Source organism: Leucoraja erinacea, chromosome 12 (genome assembly GCF_028641065.1).
Source record: "Leucoraja erinacea ecotype New England chromosome 12, Leri_hhj_1, whole genome shotgun sequence".
Classification (NCBI taxonomy): domain Eukaryota; kingdom Metazoa; phylum Chordata; class Chondrichthyes; order Rajiformes; family Rajidae; genus Leucoraja; species Leucoraja erinaceus.
In genome coordinates this window covers 43373842-43400624 of record NC_073388.1, presented here as the reverse complement: position 1 = coordinate 43400624, position 26783 = coordinate 43373842, and the positions used below count along the sequence as shown (strand labels likewise).

The window sequence follows — 26783 nt, the reverse complement described above, 5'->3', positions numbered from 1 at the left end:
ACGGCTCAATTGCAATCATGTGTTGTCTTTCTGCTGACTGGTTAGCACGCAACAAAGACTTTTCATTATACCTCGGTACACGTGACAATAAACAAAACTAAACTAAGATAGACTGGAGTGACAGCCCAGATTGTGGAGGCGCTGGAACCTACATCCCTGTAGCTGAAAGATGAGCAGCAGGCACACTGACTCGTAAGGCTCCACCAGACACTGATAACACAGTTGGCATAAGGAACCAAAGACAAAGTGATAATCTATGATAATATTTGATAAACTTATCACAAATAACTTTGCAATTATTTCAAATAATAATAATTTTGAGTAATTGTGGGTGGCGCAGTGGCGCAGTGGTAGAATTGCTGCCTCACAGCGCCAGAGACTTTGGTTTGATCCTGACTATAGATGCTTCATGTACAGAGTTTGTACCTTCTCCCTGCGACCACGTGGGCTTTCTCTGGGTGCTTGGGTGTTGTCCCACACTCCAAAGACGTGTAGGTTGTGTAGGTTAATTGGCTTCTGTACATTATAAATTGCCCCAAGTGTGTAAGATAGAGCTAGTGTACGGGTGATCGCTGGTCCGCATAGACTCGGTGGGCCTGTTTGCAGGCTGTGCCTCTAATCTAACGGAATACTGCTTGCTGAGATGGCAGAACTAGATTAAAAACAAGCAACAAAGGGGAGCCTTTATACTGTCAGGAGAGTAAAAGATGAGGCAAAGTGGGAAAAATGGGAAAAGTGGGAAAAGTCTGAAGAAGGGTCTCAACATGAAATGTTACCTATTCCCTCACTCCATAGATGCTACCTCACCCGCTGAGTTTCTCCAGCATTTTTGTCTACCACCAAATAAAAACGTAATAACTTCAGGCATGCAACAATTGAATTAGTGAACAAAACATAGAGCATTCTGCCAAAGCCTTAGAAAATAATTCAACAAATATTGTACATGCCAAATGAGTTGTTCTTACAACCATTGTATCAATAAAGATCTTTGCCCAGCAGAGAGTAAAACTATTTTATAGACAAGCATCAAATAGCCATTTTCTCTACACTATTAGCAATGTTTCCTTTCATCTTCTCTATAGACTGCATGTATTTGAGAATGTCAATTAGTCCAACAAGCCATGGGGAATGTCATAGAAGAAGGATGCCAAGACTTTTGAGGGACTGCGGAGAGGATTCACACAAGCAGTGTTTGGATTGGGCGAGCATTTTATCTTTTCACATACGGAGACCTAACGAGACTGGGTTCGGTCAGCCCAAAATCAGAGGAGGTTTCATAAAGATGCAGGAATTGTTTAAGAAGGAACTGCAGATGGTGGAAAATCGAAGGTATACAACCGTTGCCTATTTCTGACCTGTCAACCCGAAACATCGCCTGTTTCCTTCGCTCCATAGATGCTGCCTCACCCGCTGAGTTTTCCCAGCATTTTTGTGTACCTATAACGATTCAGGAGGTTCGTGATTGGAAGGGCTTTGAAAGAACAGATTTTTCGGGAAGATTTTCAACAGCAAGGGAAGTGACACCAAATCTGGTGACTCTGGATACTGCCTCAGCATACTATTTCTACCCACTTGTACTGACTTTATTTTCGACTTTAGAAATAAAGAAGTGAGGAAACAGGCCCTTTGGCCCATCAAGTCCGCATTGATCAATCAATCACCCTGCATACTAGCACTATCCTACAACTTGACAATAATTTAACAACTTACGGAACCTAATTAACGCATAAACCTGCACGTCTTTGGAATGTGGGAGGAAACTGGAGCAACCGGAGAAAACCCACGCAGGTCACAGGGAGAATGTACAAACTCTATATAGAGAGCACCTGTGGTCAGGATCGAACCCGGGTCTCTGGTGCCAGAAGGCAGCAACCCCCATCGCTACGCCACTGTGCCGCCCTGTTTCTGAGATGCTTATCTAAGATGTATCTGAGTGCTAATGTATCGAGATACTTGTACTGAACTGTGTACAAAAATGAATTTCACTGGGCAGAGTGAACCATAAAACATCCTCTGCAACATCATTTCATTGTGCTTTGTTTGCCAGAGCAGTCATGGTAAGGTGGAATATTACCAATGAGTTCTTGTCTCACACATTGAGCACATTCAATATTACATTTCAAAAGTTAACTGGATGAACACCTGATGAGGTATTCCTCAGAGGGCTTTGGTGAAAGGCTGGAGGAGTGGAATCATTAGGACTGCCCTTACAAAGAGACACCATGGGCAAAGTGGACCATAACACATCCTCTGCAACATCATTGCATCGTGCTTTGTTTTTGGGAAGTAAATGCATGAATCAATTGATCCAAGGCAAACATTCCCAAAAAAGATTTTTCTTAATTTTAGTTTAGAAATACACCTGGAGAAAACCATAGTGATGCAGCACCAGCGATCTGGGTTTGATCCTGACTCTGGGTGCTGTCTATGTAGAGTTTGCACATTCTCCCTATGACCGCGTGGATTTTCTATGAGTGCTTAGGTGTCCACCCACACTCCAAAGATGTGCAGGTTTGTCGGTTAATTGGCTTCAGTAAATTGTCCCAGTGTTTAGGATAGAACTAGTGTATGGGTGATTACTGGTTAGCGCAAACTCAATGGGCAGATGGGCCTTTCCTTTCCCCTCTCAACTTAAATCTATGCCTTCTAGTTTTAGCCTCTTCTATCCTGGATTGCAGAATCGCTATTCATCTTTTCTATGGCCCTTTTATAATTTTATAGATTTAGTGATAGATAAAGTTATAGATTTTTATAAACCTCTATAATTTGCTGTGCAATGTTTGATTCAACATTTGTTTGTCTACAAATAGCTCCTTATGGGCTGTCCTTCCCCCAGTACAATTTTTCATGAACTATATGTTATCCACTGATCCCATGTATTTTACCCTTGCTGAAACGATGTTGCTACTTGGATAAATACAAATAATTGAACAGCAGGCAAATGATGGATGATATACTTTAAAGTCAATTGGCCTGGAGGGAGTTGAGGTAGGATTTGGTAATGGAAGTAGATTTATAATTTTAAATCAACAGACAAGTGAATTGCCAGAATTTTAGATCACAGATGATATATATGAGTTTACGATGTACTGATTATCAGACAATAATCCAACTATTTTCACACTTATTAGTGTTATGGGCATCATTGGAAATTCCATTTTTGCCTATCCCTTGTGATATTGAACCATTGCTGAATTTCTAGTGAAGGATCTCCATGGTAGTGTTTTGTAGGAAGTTCAGGGCAGCACAGTGGAGTGGCTCTCACAGTGACAGAATGGTGGGTGCCTGGGATGCGCTGCCAGGATTGGTGGTGGAGGCAGATATGATAGTGGTGTTTAAGAAGCTTTCCGACAGGCCCATGGATATGCAGGGAATGGAGGGATATGAATCATGTGCAGACAGATGAGCTTAGTTTATCTTGGCATTATGAAAGGAACAGATATTGTGGGCCAAAGCCTATGCTGAACTTTTTTTACGTTCCATATTTCATTCCATTGCCACAGATTTTAAGTGGCAGAATGCTTCACAAAATGAGTCAATCATGCACTATATCTTTTGGAACCAGTTAATATTACCCACCACTTTACTCAAAGGGCTGTTTAATTAGTTTTTGAAAAAATTGCCGTTCACCAAAGGCCAAGAAAATGAAGGCCTAAAAGTTCAATATTCTTGATCTCAACAATTTTAATAACCGGGACTGACTGCACCTACTTGAAGCAAAATGAATGTGCAAACATATTCAAGGTACAGGTTGAATGCACAGGCTTTAAAAAGGTCACATAATAGTAGTTGATGTGAACATTTCTTTTCCTTGAGTCTGATGAGAAATGTACCATGTGGGCGTTAATTCACCCTGCGATTCACAGAGGGCAATGGTGGGGGAGTTATGCAGAGTAATATCGCTGGCCTCTCTGGCACAAGATAAAGGCAACGTTGAATATAGATGAGAGAAATAATTAGATAAGGGAAGCAGCTGAATTTAACAAGGTGGTTCTCCAGTCATGTTCCACTTAATTAATATTCAGTCTGAGCTAATTTGAAATGATATTATGCAACATTCCTGTTCATGTTTTATCCATAAACATCCAAAAAATTATTGTCTGTTTAAACCAACACATAATCCTGACCAGTATATTGATGTAGATACAGATGGATAGATTCATATACTTTGTACACTTTTTTTAATCAGTCACTTAGAACCAGGCAGTTCCTAGTAACATTCTTTGCATTTTCTGATTGATAGACTATGTGTAATTGCCCAACCATCTGTGGAGGAGGGAACTGCAGATGCTAGTTTAAACCGAAGATAGACACAGAATGCTTGAGTAACTCAGTGGAACAGGCAGCATTTCTGGAAAGAAGAAATGAGTGACATTTCGGGTCGAGACCCTTGTTCGGAATAGAGTCAGGGGAAAGGGAAAGGAGAGATATAGACAGTGATTGTAGAGAGATATGGAACAAAAGAATGAAAGATATGTGAAAAAGTAACGATGATAAAGGAAACAGCCCATTGTTAGCTCTTTGCTATGTGAGAAAGAGAAGCTGGTGCGACTTGGGTGGGGAGGAATGAAGAGAGAGGGAATGCAAGGGTTACTTGAAGTTAGAGAAATTAATATTCGTACCACTGGGTTGCAAACTACCCAAGCGAAATATGAGATGCTGATACTCCAATTTGCATTTAGTCACACTCTGACCATGGAGGAGCCTAGGACAGAAAGGTCAGTATGGGAATGGTAAGGGAAATCAAAGTGCTAGGCAACCAGGAGATCAGGTACTTCTAGGCAGAATGAACGAAGGTGTCCAGCAAAACGATCGCCCACTGTTCACTGACTTTATGACATTGTTCCTTTTGAGCTCCCTTTATGATATAATTAGCGATTTAAAACAATTTGAGTCCCTATATCAACATTGTTGGTAGCTCTATGTTTCATATTAAATTCTGATAATTTATGTGTAAACAAATAAAGCCTGCGTGAGATTATGGAAAGTATGGTTATGTGGCCATTGAGATCGTATAGAAGCAGGCCCAATTCTTCCTGCTTTCCAATCCTGCACCTGCTTTATGATAAAGATGAACAGCAAAGTTTCCAAGTGGTCCATGTGGGCATCACTGATGGGTTTTGTTCACAACCTTACGTGTGTATGGAAGGATGTTTGCAAAGTGTGCAGGTGACATGTAACTTACAGCGGCACAGTGGCACAGCGGTAGAGTTGCTGCCCTACAGATTCCCCGGTTCAACCCTGACTATTGGTGCTAAGTGTACAGAGTATATACATTCTTCCTGTGGCTGCGTGGCTTTCCTCTGGGTGCTCCAGTTGCTTCCCAAAGACCTGCAGGTTTGTAGGATTAATTGGCTTCTGTAAATTGTGTGGAGGGTAGAACTAGTGTATGAGTGATCATGGTCAGCATGGACTCGGTTGGCTAAAGTGTCTGTTTCCAAGCCATAACTAAACAAAAAATAAAAAAATGTTTTGGATAGGCACATGTGAAGGAAATGTTTCGAGGGATATGGGTCAAACGCGAGCAAATGGGACTAGCTAAAATGGGGCATGGACAAGATAGGCTGCAGGACCTGTTTCCATGCTGTAGGACAATGTCTTCAGAAACCAAGAACATATAGCTGATACAAAGGATCATGCGGACTTCAAGATACGCAGCCTGTTGCAATGGGATGACAAGTGAGGATAAAGATTAGTGTAGAGAATTGTGAATGAATAGAGGAATTATGGTAGAGAGGTAAAGTGGAATCAGGAACAGAAAGCAAGGAGTGGAGACAAGGAACTGCAGATGCTGGTTTACAAAAGCCTTTTCTAACCTCCAGTTCTCTCCCCTCTACTTTCAGTCTGAAGAAAAGTCCCGGCCCAAAACTTCACCCAACCTTTTTCTCAGGAGATGCTGCTTGACCCGTTGAGTTACTCCAGCACTTGGTGTCTATCTTTGGTGTTGCAGTATCTTTGCAGATTAGGCAGCATCTCAGGAGAACATGGAAAGGTGATGCTTTGGGTCGTGGCCCTTCTTAAGCCTATCCATGTTCTCCTGAGATGGTGCCAGACGAGCTGAGCGACTCCAGCACTGTTCAAAGTAAGTAAGTAAGTTTATTGGCCAAGCATTCACAATGCAAGGAATTTGCCTTGGTGCTCCACCCACAAGTAACAACATGACATACAGTGACAGTTACGAATGACTCAGAAAACACTAAACATTAATAATAATAAAACATTAATGATAAAATATCATTGATCAAGCATGTAAACCAACAAAATACCAGATCAAATGGAGGCTAGAAATACCAGATCAAAGTAAGCATAGAATTGGATTGGGCTAATGCATGGTGAGTGTTTAATAGCTCTGGCCGATTCTCACTGGACTTGAGAAGAATGTGTAAGGATCTCATTGAAACCTACCAATGGAGAAAGGCTTGGATGGAGTGGAGAGTGATAGAGTCTCGGACCAGATGACACACCCTCAGTATAAAAGGAACGTACCTTTAGAGAAGAGGTGACGTGGAACCTCTTTAGCCAGAGGGTGGAGGATCTGTGGAATTAATTTCCAATGACCTCCATGGAGGCCAAGTCATTGGATATTTTTAAAGCAGAGTTTGACAGGTTCTTGATTAGTAATGGTATCAAAGGTTATGGGGAGAAGGCAGGAGAATGGGGTTGAGAGGGTAAGATAGATCAGCCACGATTGAATGGTAGAGTGGACTCGATGGGCCAAATCACCTAATTCTGCTCTTATGACTGATGAACTTGTGAAGAGGTGGCAGAATGGAAATTTGGTCAGGTTTTTGGAAGCCTTTCACCAATGGTGTTGCAAAGGAATCACTGCTGAGGCCATTATTATTGTGTATAGACAATAATAATACAGGAGGCATGATAAGTAAGACTGCAGTTGACATGAATATTAGTGGTTTTTAACATTGAGGACGATAGTCTTAAGGGCCTGTCCCACTTACGCGGCCTTTACAGGCGACTGCTGGCACCCGTGTTATGGGTCGCCAAAATTTCCAACATGTTGAAAATTTAGCGGCGACCAGAAAGACGCGACAACTCTTTGGAGACCACTCAGGACCATAGGAGACCTCTCACGGACATACAGCCTGGTTTGTTCTCCCCTTAACATAATCATATCCTTCCTTTAGAGTTGTGACCACACCAGCATATAATACTCCACATGCAGTCGAGCCAAATCTACATACAATTATACAATTATGCTCTGCACAGTCCTGGTCTAAACCTTCTGAATGCACAAATCAATGTTCATATTACACTTACCCTTTGGATATACCCTGTCCAATCCATCACCAATCTGAGCAACATCTATTTGCCCCATTTCCTGCTTTTTAAGTTAACCAATATTCCAACAGACAGCTCATATTTCGCTTGGGCAGCTTACAACCCAGCGGTATGAACGACAATTTCTCTAATTACTAAACAACTTCTCTAAGTAACCCCTGCATTCCTTCTCTCTCCCACCCCCTACTTCTCCCTCCCAAAGTATCCTACTAGTTCTATTGTTCGCATCCTTGTACCCCTTCGTTAACATCTCTTCCCCAGCCAACAATGGGCCGGCCATTGTAGACGTCACCCTTCCTTGGTCATCTGTTGCCAGCCTTGCATCGTTCTGGCCTTTGCTTACCTCCAGTTCCCTCCCCTCTACTTTCAGTCTGAAGAAGATCTCGGAGACAACCCACGAGGTCACGGGGAGAACGTACAAACTCTGTACAGACAGCACCCGTAGTCGAGATCAAACCCTGGTCTCTGGCACAGCAGGTTAAGTCTGCAGCACAGTGGCACAGTGGTAGAGTTGCTGCCTTACAGCGCCAGAGACCCGGTCTCGATTCTGATTATGTGTGCTTTTTGTGCCGAGTTTGTACAGTCTCCCTGTACGTTTGTACACGGGTTTTCTCTGGGCACTCCGGTTTCCTCCCACACTACAAAGGCATGCAGGTTTGTAGGTTAATTGGCTTTAGTAAAAATTGAAAACTGTCGCCCGTGTGTACAGGGTAATCGCTGGTCGGCACTGTGAGGCAGCAACTCTACTGCTGCACCACTGTGCTGCCCCGCTGCGCCACCCCTTTGATTTGATTTTATTTCATTTAATTGGTCTTTAACCAATTGCACAGAGGTGTGAACGACTGCAGCATACATTCATTTTCTTATGGGTCAATCTGCACAATTTATACTAGATTTGTGTTGGGAAATAAATTGTTTCCAGTGTGTTTTGAGGATTTCTTTGTGCTCAGTAAGTGAAGGGCTGCCAGTAATGGGACATCACCACCTTAGTTATGTAGTGATATTATCAATCATTCTACAGTTTAACAGCTGCAGCCAGAAACTATATCCAGCTCATCCACTCCACTTGAACAGAATCTCCTGCATCTAATCGAAGGAAACCATCACCAATTTCTTAAGTGCTTGCTTAACTCGCAGCTCCTGCACTCATTGACCTTATGGCTCCTCATAAGATGGTCTATTTGCTGTCAAAGTCCGTGCTGTACTGGCAATCATTTCAGTTCTGAGGATCCATGTTTGGCAAAAAAAGTGTGACTAGATTGCAGAGAAAAAATATGAAGCATTTCTCTCCACCGTTCAGCAAGGAACACACCAAAGCTTTGGCTCAACTCGTTTAAGTCAGAAAGGCAGCACGGTGGCACAGTGGTCAAGTTGCTGCCACACAGTGGCAGAGACCCGGGTTCAATCCTGACTACGGGTGCGGTCTGGGCGGGGTTGGCACATTTCCCAGGTGACCGCAAGGTTTTCTCCGGTTTCCTCCCACATTCCAAAAGAGCTGCAGGTTTGCAGGTTAATTGTCTTCTGTAAATTGTCCCTGGTCTGTAGGATAGAATTGGTGATGGCAGGTCGGCACGGACTCGGTGGACCGAATGGCCTGTCTCCACACTGTTTCTCTAAACTAAATTAAATGAAGATAGTAATTATTTTTCCCTTCGGAGGGTGTTGTCATTAATGTCCACTGCTAATTGCCCTTCCGTGGGTATCAACGAGCTGTTTACCTGGACAGCAGTGGCCTGAGTGGTAAATACCCATGAAAAGTTGAACGAGCAACTTTGAAGGGCCAATGCTTCCTCCTGCTCAGTTTGTGACTGTGCTGGTCTTTAGATTTAAGTTTAGGTTAATTATTGTCACATGTACAAGTACCTCGCATTTTATGTGTGTTTGCTTTATGTATTTGTGAAATAATACGCTTGTTCATTCAATATCAAAGCTCAAAATTACTCCTAACAGCACAGTGTTTAGTGTTAGTTTAGACCAAGTACGAAGTGCTGGTCATAGACTGCCGTACGCAGAGCTGGAAGGCAAGATGTATGCCCATCGAGGTTGGTTGCAGATGTTTTTCTAGGCAATCATTCTACAAAGCCTTGAGTATACTGGGCATCAATGGAATGGACACCACAGAGGCAGTGGAGAAAGCCTTGAGATGGCTCTGGATCAGGAGAGAAGGTCCATGGGGTGGAGTGAATGCCACCTGAACACAAGTCGTGGTCTGATCAGTCACGGCTGGGTCGCCTGGGCAAGGGTGTCTGATGTTGAAAGACCCGAAACACCCAAAGTCCCCAGGTTACATCACTGATGATGTGTCAGGAGCATCAATATTTTATCAATTAATTCAGGGATACAGTGTAGAAAAGGGCCTTTCGGCCCACCTAGTTCGTGCTGACCAACGATCTCCCATATATTAGTTCTATCGTGCACACTAGGGATAATATACAGAGACCAAGTAACCTACAAACCTACATGTTGTTAGAATGAGGGAGGAAACTGAAGCACCAGAAAAAAAAAACCCACGTGGTTACAGGGAGAACGTGCAAACTCCACACAGAATTAAACCTGGGTCTCTGGCGCTGTAAGACAGCAACTTTACCATGCACCACTGTGCTGTGTGTGTCTAATTTTTCCGTTTTTTAATTATGTGCCTCTTTTCTATCACGTAACCTCCCGCGTAAATCCTCAGTGTACAGTGAAAACCTTTGTTTTGCATGCGATCCATACAGATCCGATATACCATACATTGATACAAGCAGTTTAAACTCAAGTACAATAGGTAGAACAAAGGTACAGTGCAGAATATAGTTCTCAGCTGTGCAGCACACCAGTTCCATAGACAAAGTCCAATGTCCTCAATGGGGTAGAGGTGAATGGAACTGTACCCTAGCTTATGGATGGACCATTCAGAAGCCTGGTAACGGAGGTGATGACGCTGTTCCTGAGTCTAATTGTGCGTACTTTCAAGCTTCTGTACTTTCTGCTGGATGAGAGCAGAGAGAAGGAATGACCATGGTGGGATTAGTCTTATTATGTTGGCTGCTTTTCTAAGACAGCATGAAATGTAGATGGAGTCAGTGGTAAGAGTCTGGACTTTTGGATGCCTGAGAAGAATTATCTATTGAATTGAATTGAATTGAATTGAATTTCCTTTATTGTCATTCAGACCTTTCAGTCTGAACGAAATTTCGTGCCTGCAGTCATACATACAATAATACAATAATAAACAACAGAACAGACAGTAAACACAAATTAACATCCACCACAGTGAGTCCACCAAGCACCTCCTCACTGTGATGGAGGCAAAAATCTTAGGGCTGCAGTCTCTTCCCTCCTCTTCCTACTCTGCGCTGAGGCGATTCCCCACCGGGCAAGGGAATAATCAGTCCCGCGGCTCACCGAGCTCCGCGAATGGGCCGGTTCAAACACCATGGCCCGGGGGGGTCGAAGCTGCCGCCCTCCAGTCCAGCGGACGCTGCTGTTGACGACATCGTCCACTGGCCCGCGGCCGAACCCCGGACTCAGGTCACTGCCGCCAGAACGCCGTCTCAGCCACCGGAGCACTGTTCCAGCCCCGAGCCGGGTAGCCCTCACGTGAGCGTCTCAGCCCCGCGCCAGGCCGCCCTCACTGGAGCGCCGTTGCCCTCGAGCTGGGCCACCCCAACGTGAGCGCCGTTACCCTCGAGCTGGGCCACCCCGACAGGAGCGCCAATCCACCCTCGAGCTGGGCCGCCCCGATGGGAGTGCCGTTACCCTCAAGCTGGGCCTCCCTTTACGGGAGCGCCGTTACCCTCGAGCTGGGCCACCCCGACGTGAGCGCCGTTGCCGTCGAGCTGGGCTGCCCCGACATGAGCGATGTTACCCTGGAGCTGGGCCACCCCGACGGGAGCGTCGTTTCCCTCGGGCTGGGCCGCCCTCACGGGAGCGTCTCAGCCCCGCGCCAGGCCGCCCTCACGGGAACGTCACAGCCCCTCACAGGAGCGCCGTTCCAGCCCCGAGCTGGGCCGCCCTCACGGGAGCGAGCCCAGGGTGAGTCCTGACTGGCTCTGCCTCCGGAGCCTCGAGGTCGCCAGCTCCGCCATTAGGCCTCAGCACAGACGGAGGCAGAGAAGGGGGATATGACAAAAAAGCCGCATTCCCCCGAAGGAAGAGACAGCAAGCACTGTTTCAACCCCCCACCCCCACATAAACACAACCTAAAAACCAAAAACGTAGCTACTCAAAACGAAAAAAACAACACAAAAATGTAAAAACAAACGGACTGCAGGCGAGCCGCAGCCATTCAACAGTGCTGCCATTATGTGGGATCTTTGTCTGATTTACTAAGTTCGACATTTTTTGGTTTATATTTTAGATTTCCAGGAGATGAGTTTAAATTGGCATCATGTTCTGCACAGACATTGTGGGCCGAATGGCCTGTTCTTGTTCTATGTTCGAATCCCAGGATCACCCCAAATCAATTGCTGTTTGAGGCCCATCTGGTCCAGAGAGGAACGCAGAGCTCAATTTGGAGAATTGACACATACCAAATGGCATTCATTTACATGCCAGTGAAGAATAAGGACATCTGGCACAAGAGAATTAGATTGCGTCAGTCAACCAAATTAGATCAAATTCCAAGCTGGAGATAATCATCCGTGATCGCTGAATTAAATCATCACCAGCTCATCAATTTTTATGACTTTAAAAAAAATATGATCGCCATGGGAGATCATGCGTTAAACCAATAAAAAGAATCAACAACGTTTGTGTTAAATAAAGACAATTTAAAAAGGAGTTTGCAAATTTCCCACTCAAATGGAAAGGTTCACCTGTGCGGGTTTGTATGCTCCCTCACATAAAATGCATGATGCCTGAACCCCAAGGTACAGTGATAAGCTTTGTCTTGTGTTCTATCTAGAGATCAGATATACCATACATTGAGACAATCAATTCAAACTCCAGTGCAATAGATAGGGCAAAGGGGAAGATACAGGGTGCTGAATATAGTTCTCAGCATTGTAGTGCATCAGTTCCATAGACAAAGTCCAATGTCCTCAATGGGATGAAGGTGAATCAGAACTGTATAAATTGTTCATAGTGTGTAGGGAGCAACAATGGAAATGAGGGGGGGGGGGCGTTCCACTAGTTTTCAATTTCCAGCTAGGGTTTAATGAGTACTGCAGAAAGATTCGAGCCGTTTCTCATTTTATTCAACTCTGACTAAAACGATTTGTTAACTGCCACTATTAGCACTTGTTAACAGCCAGTATTTAACAGTAGTTATACAATGTGTCATCAAACATCGATCCACATTCCTCAGTAAATGTAATTGTATTTTAACACTGCGTTCTTTGAATACAATTCAAGAGAGAATGTCTTAAACTCACGGTCAGGGCTACCGGACCGCAAGCAAAGGCTCAGGTAAATGACGTTTTTTAAAATTATTCCACGTTATTTTATTTGCCTCTCTACCTCCGTGCCTCCGCGCCTCTCTGTCTCCGTGCCTCTCTGTCTCTCTTTCTCCCATCTCCGCCGCTCTCCGCTTTCCGCTCCCCGCTCCGCGCTACCCGCTCTCCCCGTTCTCCCCGCTCTCGAAAACTCGATGATGTATTTTGGGAGGTATTTTGGAGAAAGGAGATGCATAAAATGTGCACATTTAAAAAATCAGTGTTCAGGTATACAAACCTTCAAAACCAAATGATATGCTACATTTTCAAATGGGAAATGACGCTTAAGAACCTCATAGAAAACTTATATAAATCGTTGGTTGTGCCATAGTTAGAATATTGTATTCATTTTTTCTGGAACGATATTTCCTTCAGCTAACAAAAATAATGAAGAGTTAGACAATAGTTACTGGTGCAGTAACGTTTGGCTAGCAGTCACCGTTGAATGGTATTTGATATACTAGTTAAGAGGAAGGATGAGTCAGAAAACAAGGCTCTAAATTTAAGTACACTTTGGGAAAGTGAGGCAGAAGAGTAGACTATTCAGAGCATTGAAAAACAATGTGAAGTGTTCCAAGATCTTCTTGGTAATACACCTGTACGTTTTGAATTGAATTGAAATTATTTGTCATTCAAAAATGAATGAAAATAAATTAATGTTATCCCTAACAACTAAGTTGAGGTAGTACAGGAACATGGGTAAGGGAGAGCCAGTGGATGTAGTGTACCTGGACTTTCAGAAAACCTTTCATAAGGTCCCACACAGGAGATTAATGGACAAAATCAGAGCACATGGTATTGGGGGTAGGGTAGTGACATGGATAGAAAAGTGGTTGGCAGACAGGAAACAAAGAGTAGGAATTAACGGTTCCCTTTTAGAATGGCAGGTAGTGACTAGTGGGGTACCTCAAGGCTTAGTGCTGGGACTGCAGCTATTCACAATATATATTAATGATTTAGATGAAGGAATTAAAAGTAACATTAGCACATTTAGCAGATGAAGGAATTAAAAGTAACATTAGCAAATTTGCAGATGACACAAAACTGGATGGCAGTGCGAACTGTGAAGAGGATGCTATGAGGGTGCAGGGTGACTTGGATATGTTGGTTGAGTGGGAAGATGCATGACAGATGCAGTATAATGTGGATAAATGTCAGGCCAACCACTTTAGTGGCAAGAACAATAGGCAGATTATCATCTGAATGGTAGGTAGACACAAAATGCTGGAGTAACTCAGCAGGACAGGCAGCATTTCTGGAGCAAAGAAATGGGTGACGTTTCGGGTCGCGACCCTTCTTCTGTATGGTGTCAGATTAGGAAAAGGAAAAGTGCAACGAGATCTAGGTGTACTTGTACATCAGTTACTGCAAGTAAGCATGCAAGGAACAGCAGGCAGTGAAGAAAATTAATGGCATGTTGGCCTTCATAATGATAGGATTTGAGTATAGGAGCAAAGAGGTCCTTCTGCAGTTGTACAGGGCCCTGGTGTGACCACACCTGGAGTATTTTGTGCAGTTTTGGTCACCTAATTTGAGGAAGGACATTCGTGCTATTGAGGGAGTGCAACGTAGGTTCACGAGGTTAATTCCCGGGATGGCAGAAATGTCATATGATGAAAGAATGGAACAACTGGGCCTGTACCCACTGGAACAATGAGAGGGGGTCTTATAGAAAGATAAAATTATCAAGGGATTGGACGCGCTAGATGCAGGAAACATGTTCCCGATGTTGCAGGAGTCCAGAGCCAAGAGCCACAGTTTAAGAATACGAGGTAGGCCATTTAGAACTGAGGAATAAACCTTTTCACCCAGTGTTGTGAATTTGTGGAATTATCTGCCTCAGAAGGCAGTGGAGGATGACTCATTGGATGCATTCAAAAGAGAGTTAGATAGAGCTCTTAGGGCTAGTGGAATCAAGAGATATGGGGAGAAGGCAGGAATGGGGTACTGATTGTGGATGATCAGCCATGATCACATTGAATGTCTCGAAGGGCCGAATTGCCTACTCCTGCACCTATTTTCTATGCATCTATGTAAAATTCTGGAATAACTCAACGGAATAGGCAGCATCTCTGGAGAGAAGGACTGGGTGACGTTTCAGGTTGAGACCCTTCTTCATACTGATGTCAGGGATGAGTGGAACAGAGATAGAATGCAGTCGGTGGGAGAACTGGGAAGGGGAGGGGATGGAGAGAGAGGGAAAGCAAGGGCTATTTGAAGTTAGAGAAGTCAATGTTCATACCGCTGGGGTGTAAGGTACCCAAGCAAAATATGAGGTGCTGTTCCTCCAATTTTTTGTGCTGGGCCTCACTCTAACAATGGAGGAGGCCCAGGACAGAAAGATCAGATTGGGAATAGGAGGTGAATGGCGTGAATTCACAGCTTTATCCTGCGCTACGTAATCCAAGGGCGAGCAAACAAGCGGACAGGCGGACGAAACCAACGATCATAGAGTGGAATAGATGACATTTTGGGTCGAGACCCTTCTTCAGACTGAGTCAGGGGAAAGAGGAACAAGAGATATAGACGGTACTAAGGACAAATGAATGGAAGATATGCCTATACCTCCCGTTTCCCTTTCCCTTGACTGTCAGTCTGGAGTAGGGTCTCGACCCCAAATGTCACCTATTCCACTCTATGATCATTGCTTTCATTTATCTGAGAGAGAGATGCAAGAAAGCAGCTATGACATATAATACACAAGAAACTCTATAATAAATACACAATAAACAAGTTATGCATTCTTGTACTTTTACATGGGTATTATCCCCCCTCTTCCTTCCCAACATCAGCCTCATGGACCTTAGAGTACCCCTAGTTCCTAAAACCTATTTCCATCACTGGTAGGGAGTGGATGAGAAAATGGGATAACATGGTCCTTGTGTGAACTTGTGTGTAGTCAGTGTGGAATTGGTGGGCAGAAGGGCTCGATTCCATGCCGTATTTCAAAACTGACTAAACTAACTAAATTAGTGGGCACAGACCTAGTACTACCTAAGTCTAGGGTACAGCACTGCTGGGACATATCTTTCACTGTGTAACATTGAAGTACAGTACTGGAGTGGGCATGGTAATCTCTGGTACTATAGAGATGGCACAGATATTTGGCATGCACTTGGTGGGCCAAGAGGTCTGTTTCTACGCTCGAAACTAAACTAAAACTGTACAATTGAATAATTCAGTGAATTACATTGCCCCAGCCAAGAGATGGACAAAAGCATTTGAAAATTAAATAAATCTGTGGATGCTGGTTATCTGAAATAAAGACTGAAAATGGTGCAAAAACTCTAATATTGATACGTCAGGTCAAAGATACTCTCTTAATGGAGGAAGGACCTTTCATAAGCTCCATAGCAGAGAAAAAGAAACGGTCCCCAGAGTCTGGTGGTGTGAGCCTCGGTATCTTCTGCCTGATGGGAGTAGGGAAAGGAAGGAATGACCGTAGTGGGACAAGTCTTTGATTACGTTGGCTGCTTTTCTGAGGCAACTTGAAGTGTAGATGGAGCCAATGGTGGTAGGTCTGGTCTCTGTGATGGATTAGGTTACATCTATAAATCTATGTAATTTCTTGCGGCCTTGGACAGAGCATTTTCAACACACCATGCTATGATGCAACTCAACAGTATGCTTTCTATGGTGCATCTTTAGAAGTTTGTAAGAGTCATTGGAGACATGCTGAATTTTAGTTTAAAAAAAAAAAGTTTTTAGTTTTAGAGATACAGCGCTGAAAACGGCCCTTCGGCCCATCGAGTCTGCGCCGACCAGTAATCCCCCACACACTTATATTATCCTACACACTAGGGACAATTTACAATTAGACCATGCCAATTAACCTGCCACCTGCATGTCTTTGGAGTGCGGGAGGAAACCGGAGGTTCCGCAGAAAACTGGTCACGGGGAGAAGGTACAAACTCCGTACAGATAAGCACCGGTAGTCAGATTTGAACCCAGGTCTCTAGTGCTGTAAGGCAGCAACTCTACTGCTGCGCCACCGTGCCACCCAAATTTCCTCAGTCTCCAAGGGAAGTAGAGGCGTCAGTGTGCCTTTTTGAGTGTCGCTTGTATGTCATTGTTTTGTAACAATTTTGAGCTTGTAAAATGGGAGCATGAGAGAATGAACACTTTTGAAGTGTAACCTGCACATGAGTGTGAACATTGATGCAAACGCACAATTGATAAATTACAATGGGGTGCCACAGCTTGGTGGTGATGTTCATGGATTAAGGTCCAAGGTCTGGGACCACTGAGTCATGGGTTTAAATCCGTGGAACTTCAATATTCCTAATTAAATACATCAGGCATTCAAATTGGTCTTAATAACGGTAAGAATGAAAATGCTGTATTTTCATTATAAACTGTCTGCTGTTCAGGATACTGCATAGACTCTACTATTCAAAGTCTAAACAGAATAAGATCTTACCAAATGTATCTCCTATTTGTGATAAATGTCTCCTTCAAGAAGGAACTATAACCCATTCCTTCGCCTCTTGCATAAAATTACATAACCTTTGGAGAGAAATTTTTCAAATTCTCTCAAAAACATTAAAAACAAAATTGGACCCTGACACGGAACTGATTATTCTAGGTACGTCAGAAGCCTGCTCTGAGCTATCAATATTTCAAAGACGTTTCCTCAATTATGGTCTGATAACGGCAAAAAAACTAATTCTCAAATTTTGGAAACATACATCTGCCCCTAATCTTAAAATGTGGATTACAATCATGTCTGAGCCGCTACATCTTGAAAATAATAGACTTGTCTTAGCAGAAAAACCAGAGCATTTTTCGACGATATGGACACCATTCATTGATTTATTACAAGGATAGTATGGTACAACACAATTTTGCAGTTAAATCTAATTACGGGTTGGGTGATGGGTAGGGAGGGATGCGAGGCAGGTATATCATCACCTTTTGATTTTCTTTCTGTGTTTGTCTTTTTATTTCCATTCGTCTTTCTTATTGCATTTACTTACTCACTCTTTGGCTATGCCATTTTGGTAATCTAGAGGGTCTATGATATCCTTGCATATCCACTTTTTCTCTCTCTTGCTTTTTCTCTCTTCTTTTCACTTAACTTTAGCTAGAAATTAAAATTAAAGCTGTACAATAACTGTTTTTGGCATATGCCGCTGGTTATATTTTTGTACACTGCTTCTGATAAATAAATTATTAAAAAAAAAAAAAGATACTTTTAAGGCAGATTGACAGATTCTTGATTAGTAAGTATGTCAGGGGTTATGGGAAGATGGCAGGAGAATGTGTTTGAGAGGGAAAGATAGATCAGCTATAATTGAATGGCGGAGTAAACTTGATGAGCCGAATGGTCTAGAGGGCCTGTCCCACTAACGCGACTTTTCAGCGACTGTGTTTGACCTTCAAGCTCAAGGGAACTCGTCTGAAAAACCTCAAGCTGGATCAACCATCAGCGATGAAACCGCGAGTCAGATCGACCATCTGTGCACGTGCACACACACACACACACACACACACACACACACACACACACACACACACACACACACACACACACACACACACACACACACACACACACACACACACACACACAACACTTCGCAAAGGCGGGGCAAGGGAAAGCGGGGGAGCGCTCTGAAATTCACACCCACGATGAACAGGAAAGTAAAAGACGGCTGGCACAGTTACAAAGTCCCTTAGAGAACGCGGAGAGCGGGGGAGAGAGGGGGAGAGAGGGGGGGAGAAGGGGAGAGAAGGGAAGGGGAGAAGGGGGAGAAGGGGGAGAAGGGAGGAGAAGGGTGGAGCAGGGGGGAGCGAGAAGGTTGGAGAAGGATGGTGAACAGTTGATTGATGGTCGGCACGAAGGTGGGTGGGTGGGTCGAAGGGCCTGTTTCAATGTCTCCCTATAAAAATTTAAAAAAATTCTCATGCTTTTCTCTTTACCACACTTATTTTCTTTTATTTCCTATTTCCCTACTAAACCTCCTGTTATGTCTCCTCACTTGCGTTAACAAGCTATCAGTTGTCAAATGATCTTCTTTTCAGCTTTATTTTATTTGCTTTACTTTTGAGCACCAAGGGAACACTGGCACTAATTTTCTCACCATTCCCTCTCATGGGGACATTGCCCAAGTTTAGCTGAGATGTCCTCATCTTAGAGGTCTTCCAGTGTACAGTTACGGTTCCCCTGTCAAGCATGTGACTCCATGGATCAGGGCCAGAGTGTTCTCATCGCGTTGACATTGGCTTTTCTTTGACAGATATTTTTTACCATCGAACGGTGTATAATCCTTTTCCAGAGCCAGTTCACAGAATATAATGATTGCAGGGATGATTGGACATGGGCAGAGAAACATCATGGCCCTTCACCCCACTGAGTCCACGCCAACCATCGATCACCCGTTCACACTAGTTCTACGTCATCCTACTTTTGCTTCCACTCCCAACACACGAGGGGCAGTTTACAGAGGGCCAATTAACCTACAAACCCACACGTCTTTGGGATGTGGGAGGAAACCGAAGCACCCGGACGAAACTCACACAGTCACAGGGAGAATATGCAAACTCCACATAGACAGCATTCGAGGTCAGGATCAAACCGGGGTCTCTAGCGTTGTGTGGCACCAGATCTACCCGAGTCCAACTGTACTGCCCATGTTTTAGTGTTCTCCAGTATATTATCCAGAAATCAGTGAAAGAACATAAAATTGAAGTGTTCATAAACTACTTTCAATGTGCAGTACCTTGAACAGATTGTACTTTATTATGTTCCAGAAATAATTGTTATCAAAATAACATACCATTTATTTGTAATGCTTGTTTATGGTATTTCAACTGCCGTTTAACTATTATGCGCGTGCTCTGATTTTTTTATTTTGGACTGTAATACCTCACAATGACGTCAAGGGGGATAGGGAGGGGAGAAGGGTAGGGGAAAGTAGAGGGAGGGAGTGGTGCAGGGGAGAAGGAGAGGGGAAAGAAGAGGGAGGGTGAAGAGGAGGGGCTGGAAGCACTGGGGATGAGGGGGAATGGAGGAGGATAGAGGTCGGAAGATGGATGGTGAGGCGCTCTTGGGGAGATTTGCCGTGACTCACGTCATAACGGGGATCTCTGGCGTCACAACGGGAACCTGTCAGCCGCACCTGCACAGTTGGGGGCTATGGGTGAGTGGTGGAATATTGCATTTGGGGACCCGCACTCCCGTGTGACAGGGACCCAACCTGGTCTAGTTAATAATAATTTTACATGTCATTTGGTTCGGAACCTGCTGAGTTCAGCTTATTGTCATGTGTACTGAGGTACAGTGAAAAGCTTTTGTTGTGTGCTGTCCAGTCAGTGGAAAGACAGTACATGGTTACAATTGAGCCATTTATAGTGTCTAGATACATGATAAGGGGATAACATTTACTGCAAGGTAAAGCCATTAAAGTCCAATCAAGGATAGTCCGAGGGTCACCAATGACACTTTGTGTTTTGCTCAAGATTCCAGCTTCTGCAGTTTCTTGTGTCTCCAGAAAATGAATGGAATTGTACTCAGGCTTCAGAACGTTAATGGGAGTAAAATCAAAGTCAAAAGTAATGAAAACGATTGAAAAATTATACTTCTTTATCCCTTAATTTGCTGTTGGTGAGAATATGAAGTGTTTCTTTGCTATGTCGGCTGGGTGATGTTACCTAGTGACAGCTGTAGTTTTATTACAAAAAGGGGTATGGAAAGAGCTGACAGGAGAGGTAGTTGAGGCAGGTTATTTCAACGTTTATGAAGCATATAGATCGGTACATGGATAAGATAGGTTGAGAGGGATATGGTCCAAATGCAAGCAGGTGGGACAAGTATAGATGGGACATGTACAGTCGGCGTGGGCAAGTTGGGCCGGTGCCTGTTTCCATGCTGTATGACTATGAATCTATGACACTGTCTTTTTGAATGGACATCTGATAGCAATGACAGGAAGGATAGGAATAGCCCAGTGAAAAGAACGATGCCACAAAGTTGGATGCAGAATCGATTCACCACGCCTAACATAAACTTACATGTTTTTAGTTATATTGCAATGCTATATAGTCTTGGACTTTATTTATTTGGAGTGTAAGAGGCTGAGAGGCAATCTTATTGTCCAAAACCAAGAGGGGCATGGATAAAGTGAACGCTCACAGTCTTTTTCCCATATTAGAGAATTAAGGATTCTATAACTAGTGGGCATAGCCTTATGGTGAGAGGGGATATTTAGGAGGAACCCCAGGGGCAACATTTTCATTCAGTGGGTAGTCCATATCTGCAATGAGTTGCCAGAGCTACTATAGAAGCTATTACAATTACAACATTCAGAGGACATTTGGGCAGATATATGGATTGGAAGGGTTTAGAGAGCCAAATAAGACTTGCCCAAAATATCAACTTGGTCTGCTGGACTTTGGGCTGCATGACTGGTTTCTATGCTACATATAGGTCTATGACTCTTACACTTTGGGACAGAGGAAGTTTATGCCACAGAGATTACAATCGGATGGAACAATTGCTGTTAAATTTTCTCGATCACATTATAAAAACATAATCCAAGTTTGTTTTCCCAGTTGGGTTAAGAGAAACCTCAGGCTAGGAATGATTCACATTATTGATCTGCAACAAAAGTAGGCTTGGCTTCATCTTTTGTGCGAGATCTATTTGAATAAAAACTGCAGAAGGCCTTTTGATTTGGAGGTAAATTTGTTGGCAGCATCTTCCATCACCAAGCAATATTGATAAAAATATAAATCAGAAGCAACAGACACAAATGAGGCATAAATAACAGAGCTAATTTATAGGCAGTGGAAAGGTGTAAATGGAACAGAAAGCATCGGATTAGAACTGTATACTGAGCAGGACTATTGCATATCACAGGGGATTTATGATTTTTTTTTCTCTGCTGACAAGAAAATGATTTGCTAGGATTAATGCTCTGGTCAAATGATACTAGGGGATAGCAGAGCACAGAAAACGTATATTCACTGTGGTTAGGATTGGGAATTCACTTCCTATAGGCGGTGGAAACAGGGTCGATAGTGGTCTACAGACGTCAGTTGGATAGGTATATGAAGGAGAATATGGGAGGGCCATGGGGAGGAATGGGATAGCAGATCATTGACTCAATGGGCCGAATGTGCTCTACATGTGATGAACCATTTGGGGCATATCCAAAGACGATAGCCCCAGACTTTCAAATGGATATCAGCTGCGTCTATAGTCCATCACGGAACTCTACATGAAGCATAAACTTGCCGAGATTAACATCCTTTTTAAATTTAGTTTAAGTTAGAGATACAATGTGGAACCAGGCCCTTGGGCCCACCAAGTCCGTGCCGACCAGTGATCACCCGTATACTAGTTCTAAAGTTTACTAGTAGTTGTAAACTAACAAGATGGAATAATTTCATACTGAGTTACAATAGATACAGGAAAGGGGAAGATACAGAGTGCAGAATATAATTCTCAGCATTGTAGCGAATTGTGGTGCATCAGTTCCATAGACAATGTCCAATGCCCAATGAGGCAGAGGTGAATCAAACAGTGCCTTAGCTTATGGAAGGTCTGTTCAGAAGCCTGATGACAGGGGAAGACATTGATTGAAGTCTGTGGGTCAGAAAGTTGAGGGTCCAGTGGAGAAAGGTATTTCCTAAATTCATGTATTTCAGTGTATTCTTTACACCTCAGCTTTATGGTCATGACATCAGAGAGCCTGCTAGAGTAGAAGCAGTTGCAAGATGTTGATGCAGTCTCCAGTATGTGCTGATCGGCATGGAGTGGGCCATTTTACTTTGTAAACTAACAAAGGCATTGTGGACCAAAGGACTATGCTGTACTGTTCTATGTCCCATGTTCCCCCAGCAAAAACAGTATTCTGACCAAGACTGGTCACACAGCTTTGCCATTGGCCTGGGAAGATTCAAAGTAAGCTTTGTTGTTCCACTTATTTTTAATCTCATTTGTCACAGTCATCTTCACGACCTTGAGTGGTTCTGGTCGAAACAAGCGTGGGCAGCAAGCAGGAAAGCTTAATTATTCCAGCGACCTGCCACTGCGCACATATTCAATGGAGATGTCAGGGGTTGCCAAGGGACAGTATAACAGAGATGCACATAGAGACATAGAACATGCAAAATGGCCCTTTGCCCCTTTGAACCAAAAATTCATACATAAAACCCTTCACTGTTCTCCCCCTCATTCTACCTCTCACCCACTCACTTTGGGTAATTTACAGAAGCTAACTAACCTGTCAACCCGCATATCATTGGGATGTTGCAAGAAACCGGAGCATCCAGAGGAAACCCATGCGGCCATGGGGAGAACGTGCAAACACTACACAGACAGGACCCAGGATTGAACTTAGGGCAGCACAGTGGCGCAGTGGTAGAGATGCTGTCTTACAACGCCATAGACCCGGGTTCGATCCTGACTATGGGTGTTGTCTGTACAGAGGTTGTACATTCTCCCTGTGACTGTATGGATTTTCTCTAGGTGCCCCGGTTTCCTCCCACACTCTAAAGACATTCAGGTTCGTAGGCTAATTTGGGTCACCAATGATACTTTGTGTTTTGCTCAAGATTCCAGCTTCTGCAGTTTCTTGTGTCTCCAGAAAATGAATGGAATTGTTAAATTGTCCATAGAGTGTAGGATAATGCTAGTGTGCGGGGTGATCATTGGTCAGCGCAGACTCGGTAGGCCAAAGGGCCTGCTTTCTGTGTTGTATCTCTAAAGTGTTATTGTGCTACTCCAAGAAATTCTATTCTTAAAGACGGCTTCACTGTTATTGGAGTTAGTATTGGACTAAATAATGGCAGGTTGGTTTGGCTATAAAGTCACATTCTTTCATTTTGTCAAACGGAATGGCTTAACTGCATGGCTGCTTTCAAGTTACATTCTTCTGTAGTATAGACACGGTAACTCCTGAATTATCATTCCCTTCTGCCCTGCTAAGTATGCAATTAGCACCTCTGTATTACCTTCCTCTGCAACATTATATTTTGGCAAATAAAATTCCGATTGGCTGTCAGACAAAACATCTACATAGACTTCTACATCCTCCTTTACAGAAGGGCAAGTTGCTAATTTAACATATCTAATTGAGGTCTCAATTGATATTGTGCTCCATTCACACCTCATTTATACCAATTATTAACCCTTATGAATTCATCTTGGTCTCTTGGCTCTACACTTGTGGCAATTATTAGCATCTTCGATTTGAACATTTTCCAACCAGTTCAAGGTAATGCATTTGTTTTGATCAACAGTTCACATCTTCTCCGATCTTACATTGCTTAGGTCGGTGGGGGCGCTGCAAGCCGGCAGCCCTGCCAGCAGCGTGTCTGTTTTTTCTACTTTTTTGTTTTTTTAGTATATTTTAATGTATGTTTTTAATGTTTTTTTGTGTGTCTTGTGTGGGGGGGGGGTGGGGGGGGGGGGGGGGGGGGGGGGGGGGGGGGGGGGGGGGGGGGGGTAAGGGGGGGGGTAACCCTGCTTTGGTCGCCCCCTCCAAGGAGAGGCGACTTTTTCCATGTCGCCTCCCCCATGGCCTAACAGCAAGGATCGGTGCGGCCTTTTCCGGAGACGCACCTGGGGCTTCAGCTGCGGGCGCAGCGCGGACTCTCGGCGTGGAGCGGGCGAGCCCTCGCTGGGGCTCGCCGGAGGGGAGCGCTCCGTTTTGCTGGCCCGCGGCAGCCTGAAGCCACGGTCTGCAGAGCTCCAGCTGGCGTGGCATCCGCAGCCTGGGATCCCTCGTTGGGGACCAGGGAGAAGAAGAATCTCCCACCACCGGCCCGCGGCCAACTTACCATCTGGAGCGGGGTCCCTCGCTGGGGATTCCTGGAGGGGAGCTTCGACCGCCGGCCCTGTGGTCTGCGGTGCTTCGGGCTGCGAGAACTTTCAATCGTCGACCGCCGGCCTGCGGTGGGAGAGGCACCGTTTCAGGACTTACCTTGACTTTCACTCATCTGGATGCCCGCAGCGGCGGCTGCGGAGGGTCGAGGTCCCGACCACGGGGGAAAATGGAGGAAGACTGGCCAAATTTTGTGCCTTCCACCACAGTGATGAATGCTGTGGTGGATGTTTGTGTTAAATTTTGATTGTGTTTTTGTGTGTTCTTTTTCATTGTACCGCTGCTGGCAAATTCATTTCACTTGCACTTTATACGCAAGTGACGAATAAAACTGAGTGTATTGATTGTATTGCTTCTTGCCCACTTTGATCTGCAGCCTTATTCTCTTGGCATTTAGTTCTACAAGCACAATGACTGGTTACATCAAGGCCTGGTTCGCCATTGCAAATGCCCAGGAATGAAGAGTTGTATAGAGAGTGGTCGACACTGCCGCAGGTACTGACCTCCCCACCATCGAAGGAATCTATAGGAGGCGTTGCCTCAGAAATGCAGCCAATATTGTCAAAGACCCGCACCTCCCTGGCCACACTCACATTTTACCCCAATCATCAGGAAAGGGATAAAGGAGCATGAAAACTGTGATCACCAGCTTCAAGGATCGCTTCTTCCCAACAACAATCAGGCTCTTGAACCCTACACAACACTAACCTCAGCAACTTTGAACTTCGATGGTGGGGAGGTCAGTACCTGCGGCAGTGTCGACCACTCTCTATACACCTCTTCATTCCTAGGCACTCGCGTTGCCGAACCAGGCCTTGATGTAACCAGTCATTGTGCTTTTAGAACTGAATGCCAAGACTGATCAGTGCAACCAAAACATGTCCAAACAAGGCAAAAGCACATCCAATACATTCAATATGTTATTTAACTTCTTAAATTAGTAGATAAATTATATTTATCACACCTAGGTAAAACATTGCACTCTGGGAGAATATTACACTTTAAAATTTAATAAATACTTTAAAAGAATTTTTTAAAAAAGAAGAAATATTAGCTGAGTGGTCTGTTTTATAGAGGGATTGATGACGGCATCTCTCATGTTGTGTGGATATTTGAGGAATTCAGAGTTCCAATGAATACAAGTCCAGTCGACCCATTCTTTCATCATATGTCAGTCCCGGGAATCCTGGGAATCCCGGGATTTAACCTGGTTAATTTTGTAGGTTAATTGGCTTCTCTAAATTGTCCCTAGTATGTCGGATAGAACTAGTGCACGGGTGTTTGCTGGTCAGCGCGGACTCAGTGGACCAAAGGGCTTTTTCCACGCTCCATCTCTAAAACTAAATCTCAAGAGTAAAACTGGAACATCCAAGTACAAAGAGGTTTACAGGGAGACACAAGTACTGACCTCCCCAGCATCATAAGGGTCTATAGGAGACACTGCCTCAAAAAGGCAGACTGAAGAAGGGTCCCGATCTGAAACGTTACCAATTTGTGTTCTCCAGAGATGCTGCCTGACCCCCTGAGTTACTCCAGCACTTTGTGTGTTTTTTTTTAAACTAGCGTCTCCTGGGGTCTCAACAATTGAACACTTGACTCTCTCTTGACTAAACATGGTTTTCTGCCTGTATTAATAATATACCGGCAAATGTTTCAACACTATAGATTTCCAGTAAAAAGCATGTGGTGTTTTGTAGTTGCAAGAAAGTAAATACACAAAAGCAAACTAACTTAAAATAAATATGTAATATGAAAGAATAATTTCATAAAACTCAGGATCTCTGAATACATATTTCAAACAATTAAATTATTGGCAGGTTTTCGAGACTTCTGATATTAGAAGATATTCCAGCACCCTCCTTTATAGAATATAGAAAAGTACAAGCCAGGAACAGACCTTTCGACACACAATATCTGTGCCAAACATGAAGCCAAATTAAACTAAACTCCTCTGCCTAAAAGTAATCAATATCTTTCCAATTCCTGCATATCCACAAGTGTTCAACGCTCCTATCAATCTCCATGTAAAAAACTTGCCTGCATATCTCTTTTAATTTTTTACCCCTCTTAACATAAAGCTATGACCTCTCCATATAGCTCTTGGCCTCTAATCCGGGCAGCATTTTTGGTAAACTTCTGCTGCATTCTCTCCAAACCCTCCACATCCTTCTCATAATGAGGTGACCAGGATTGCACACAATACTCCAAATGTAGTCAAACCAACGTCCTATAAAGCTGC

General features: G+C 43.8%; 1 protein-coding gene across 1 annotated transcript in view; it reads right to left on the bottom strand.

The window, feature by feature from the left end:
* il1rapl2 (interleukin 1 receptor accessory protein-like 2) overlaps window positions 1-26783 on the bottom strand; it is an 841694-nt gene that overhangs the window by 443124 nt on the left and 371787 nt on the right. The gene's annotated exons all lie outside the window — the stretch shown is intronic.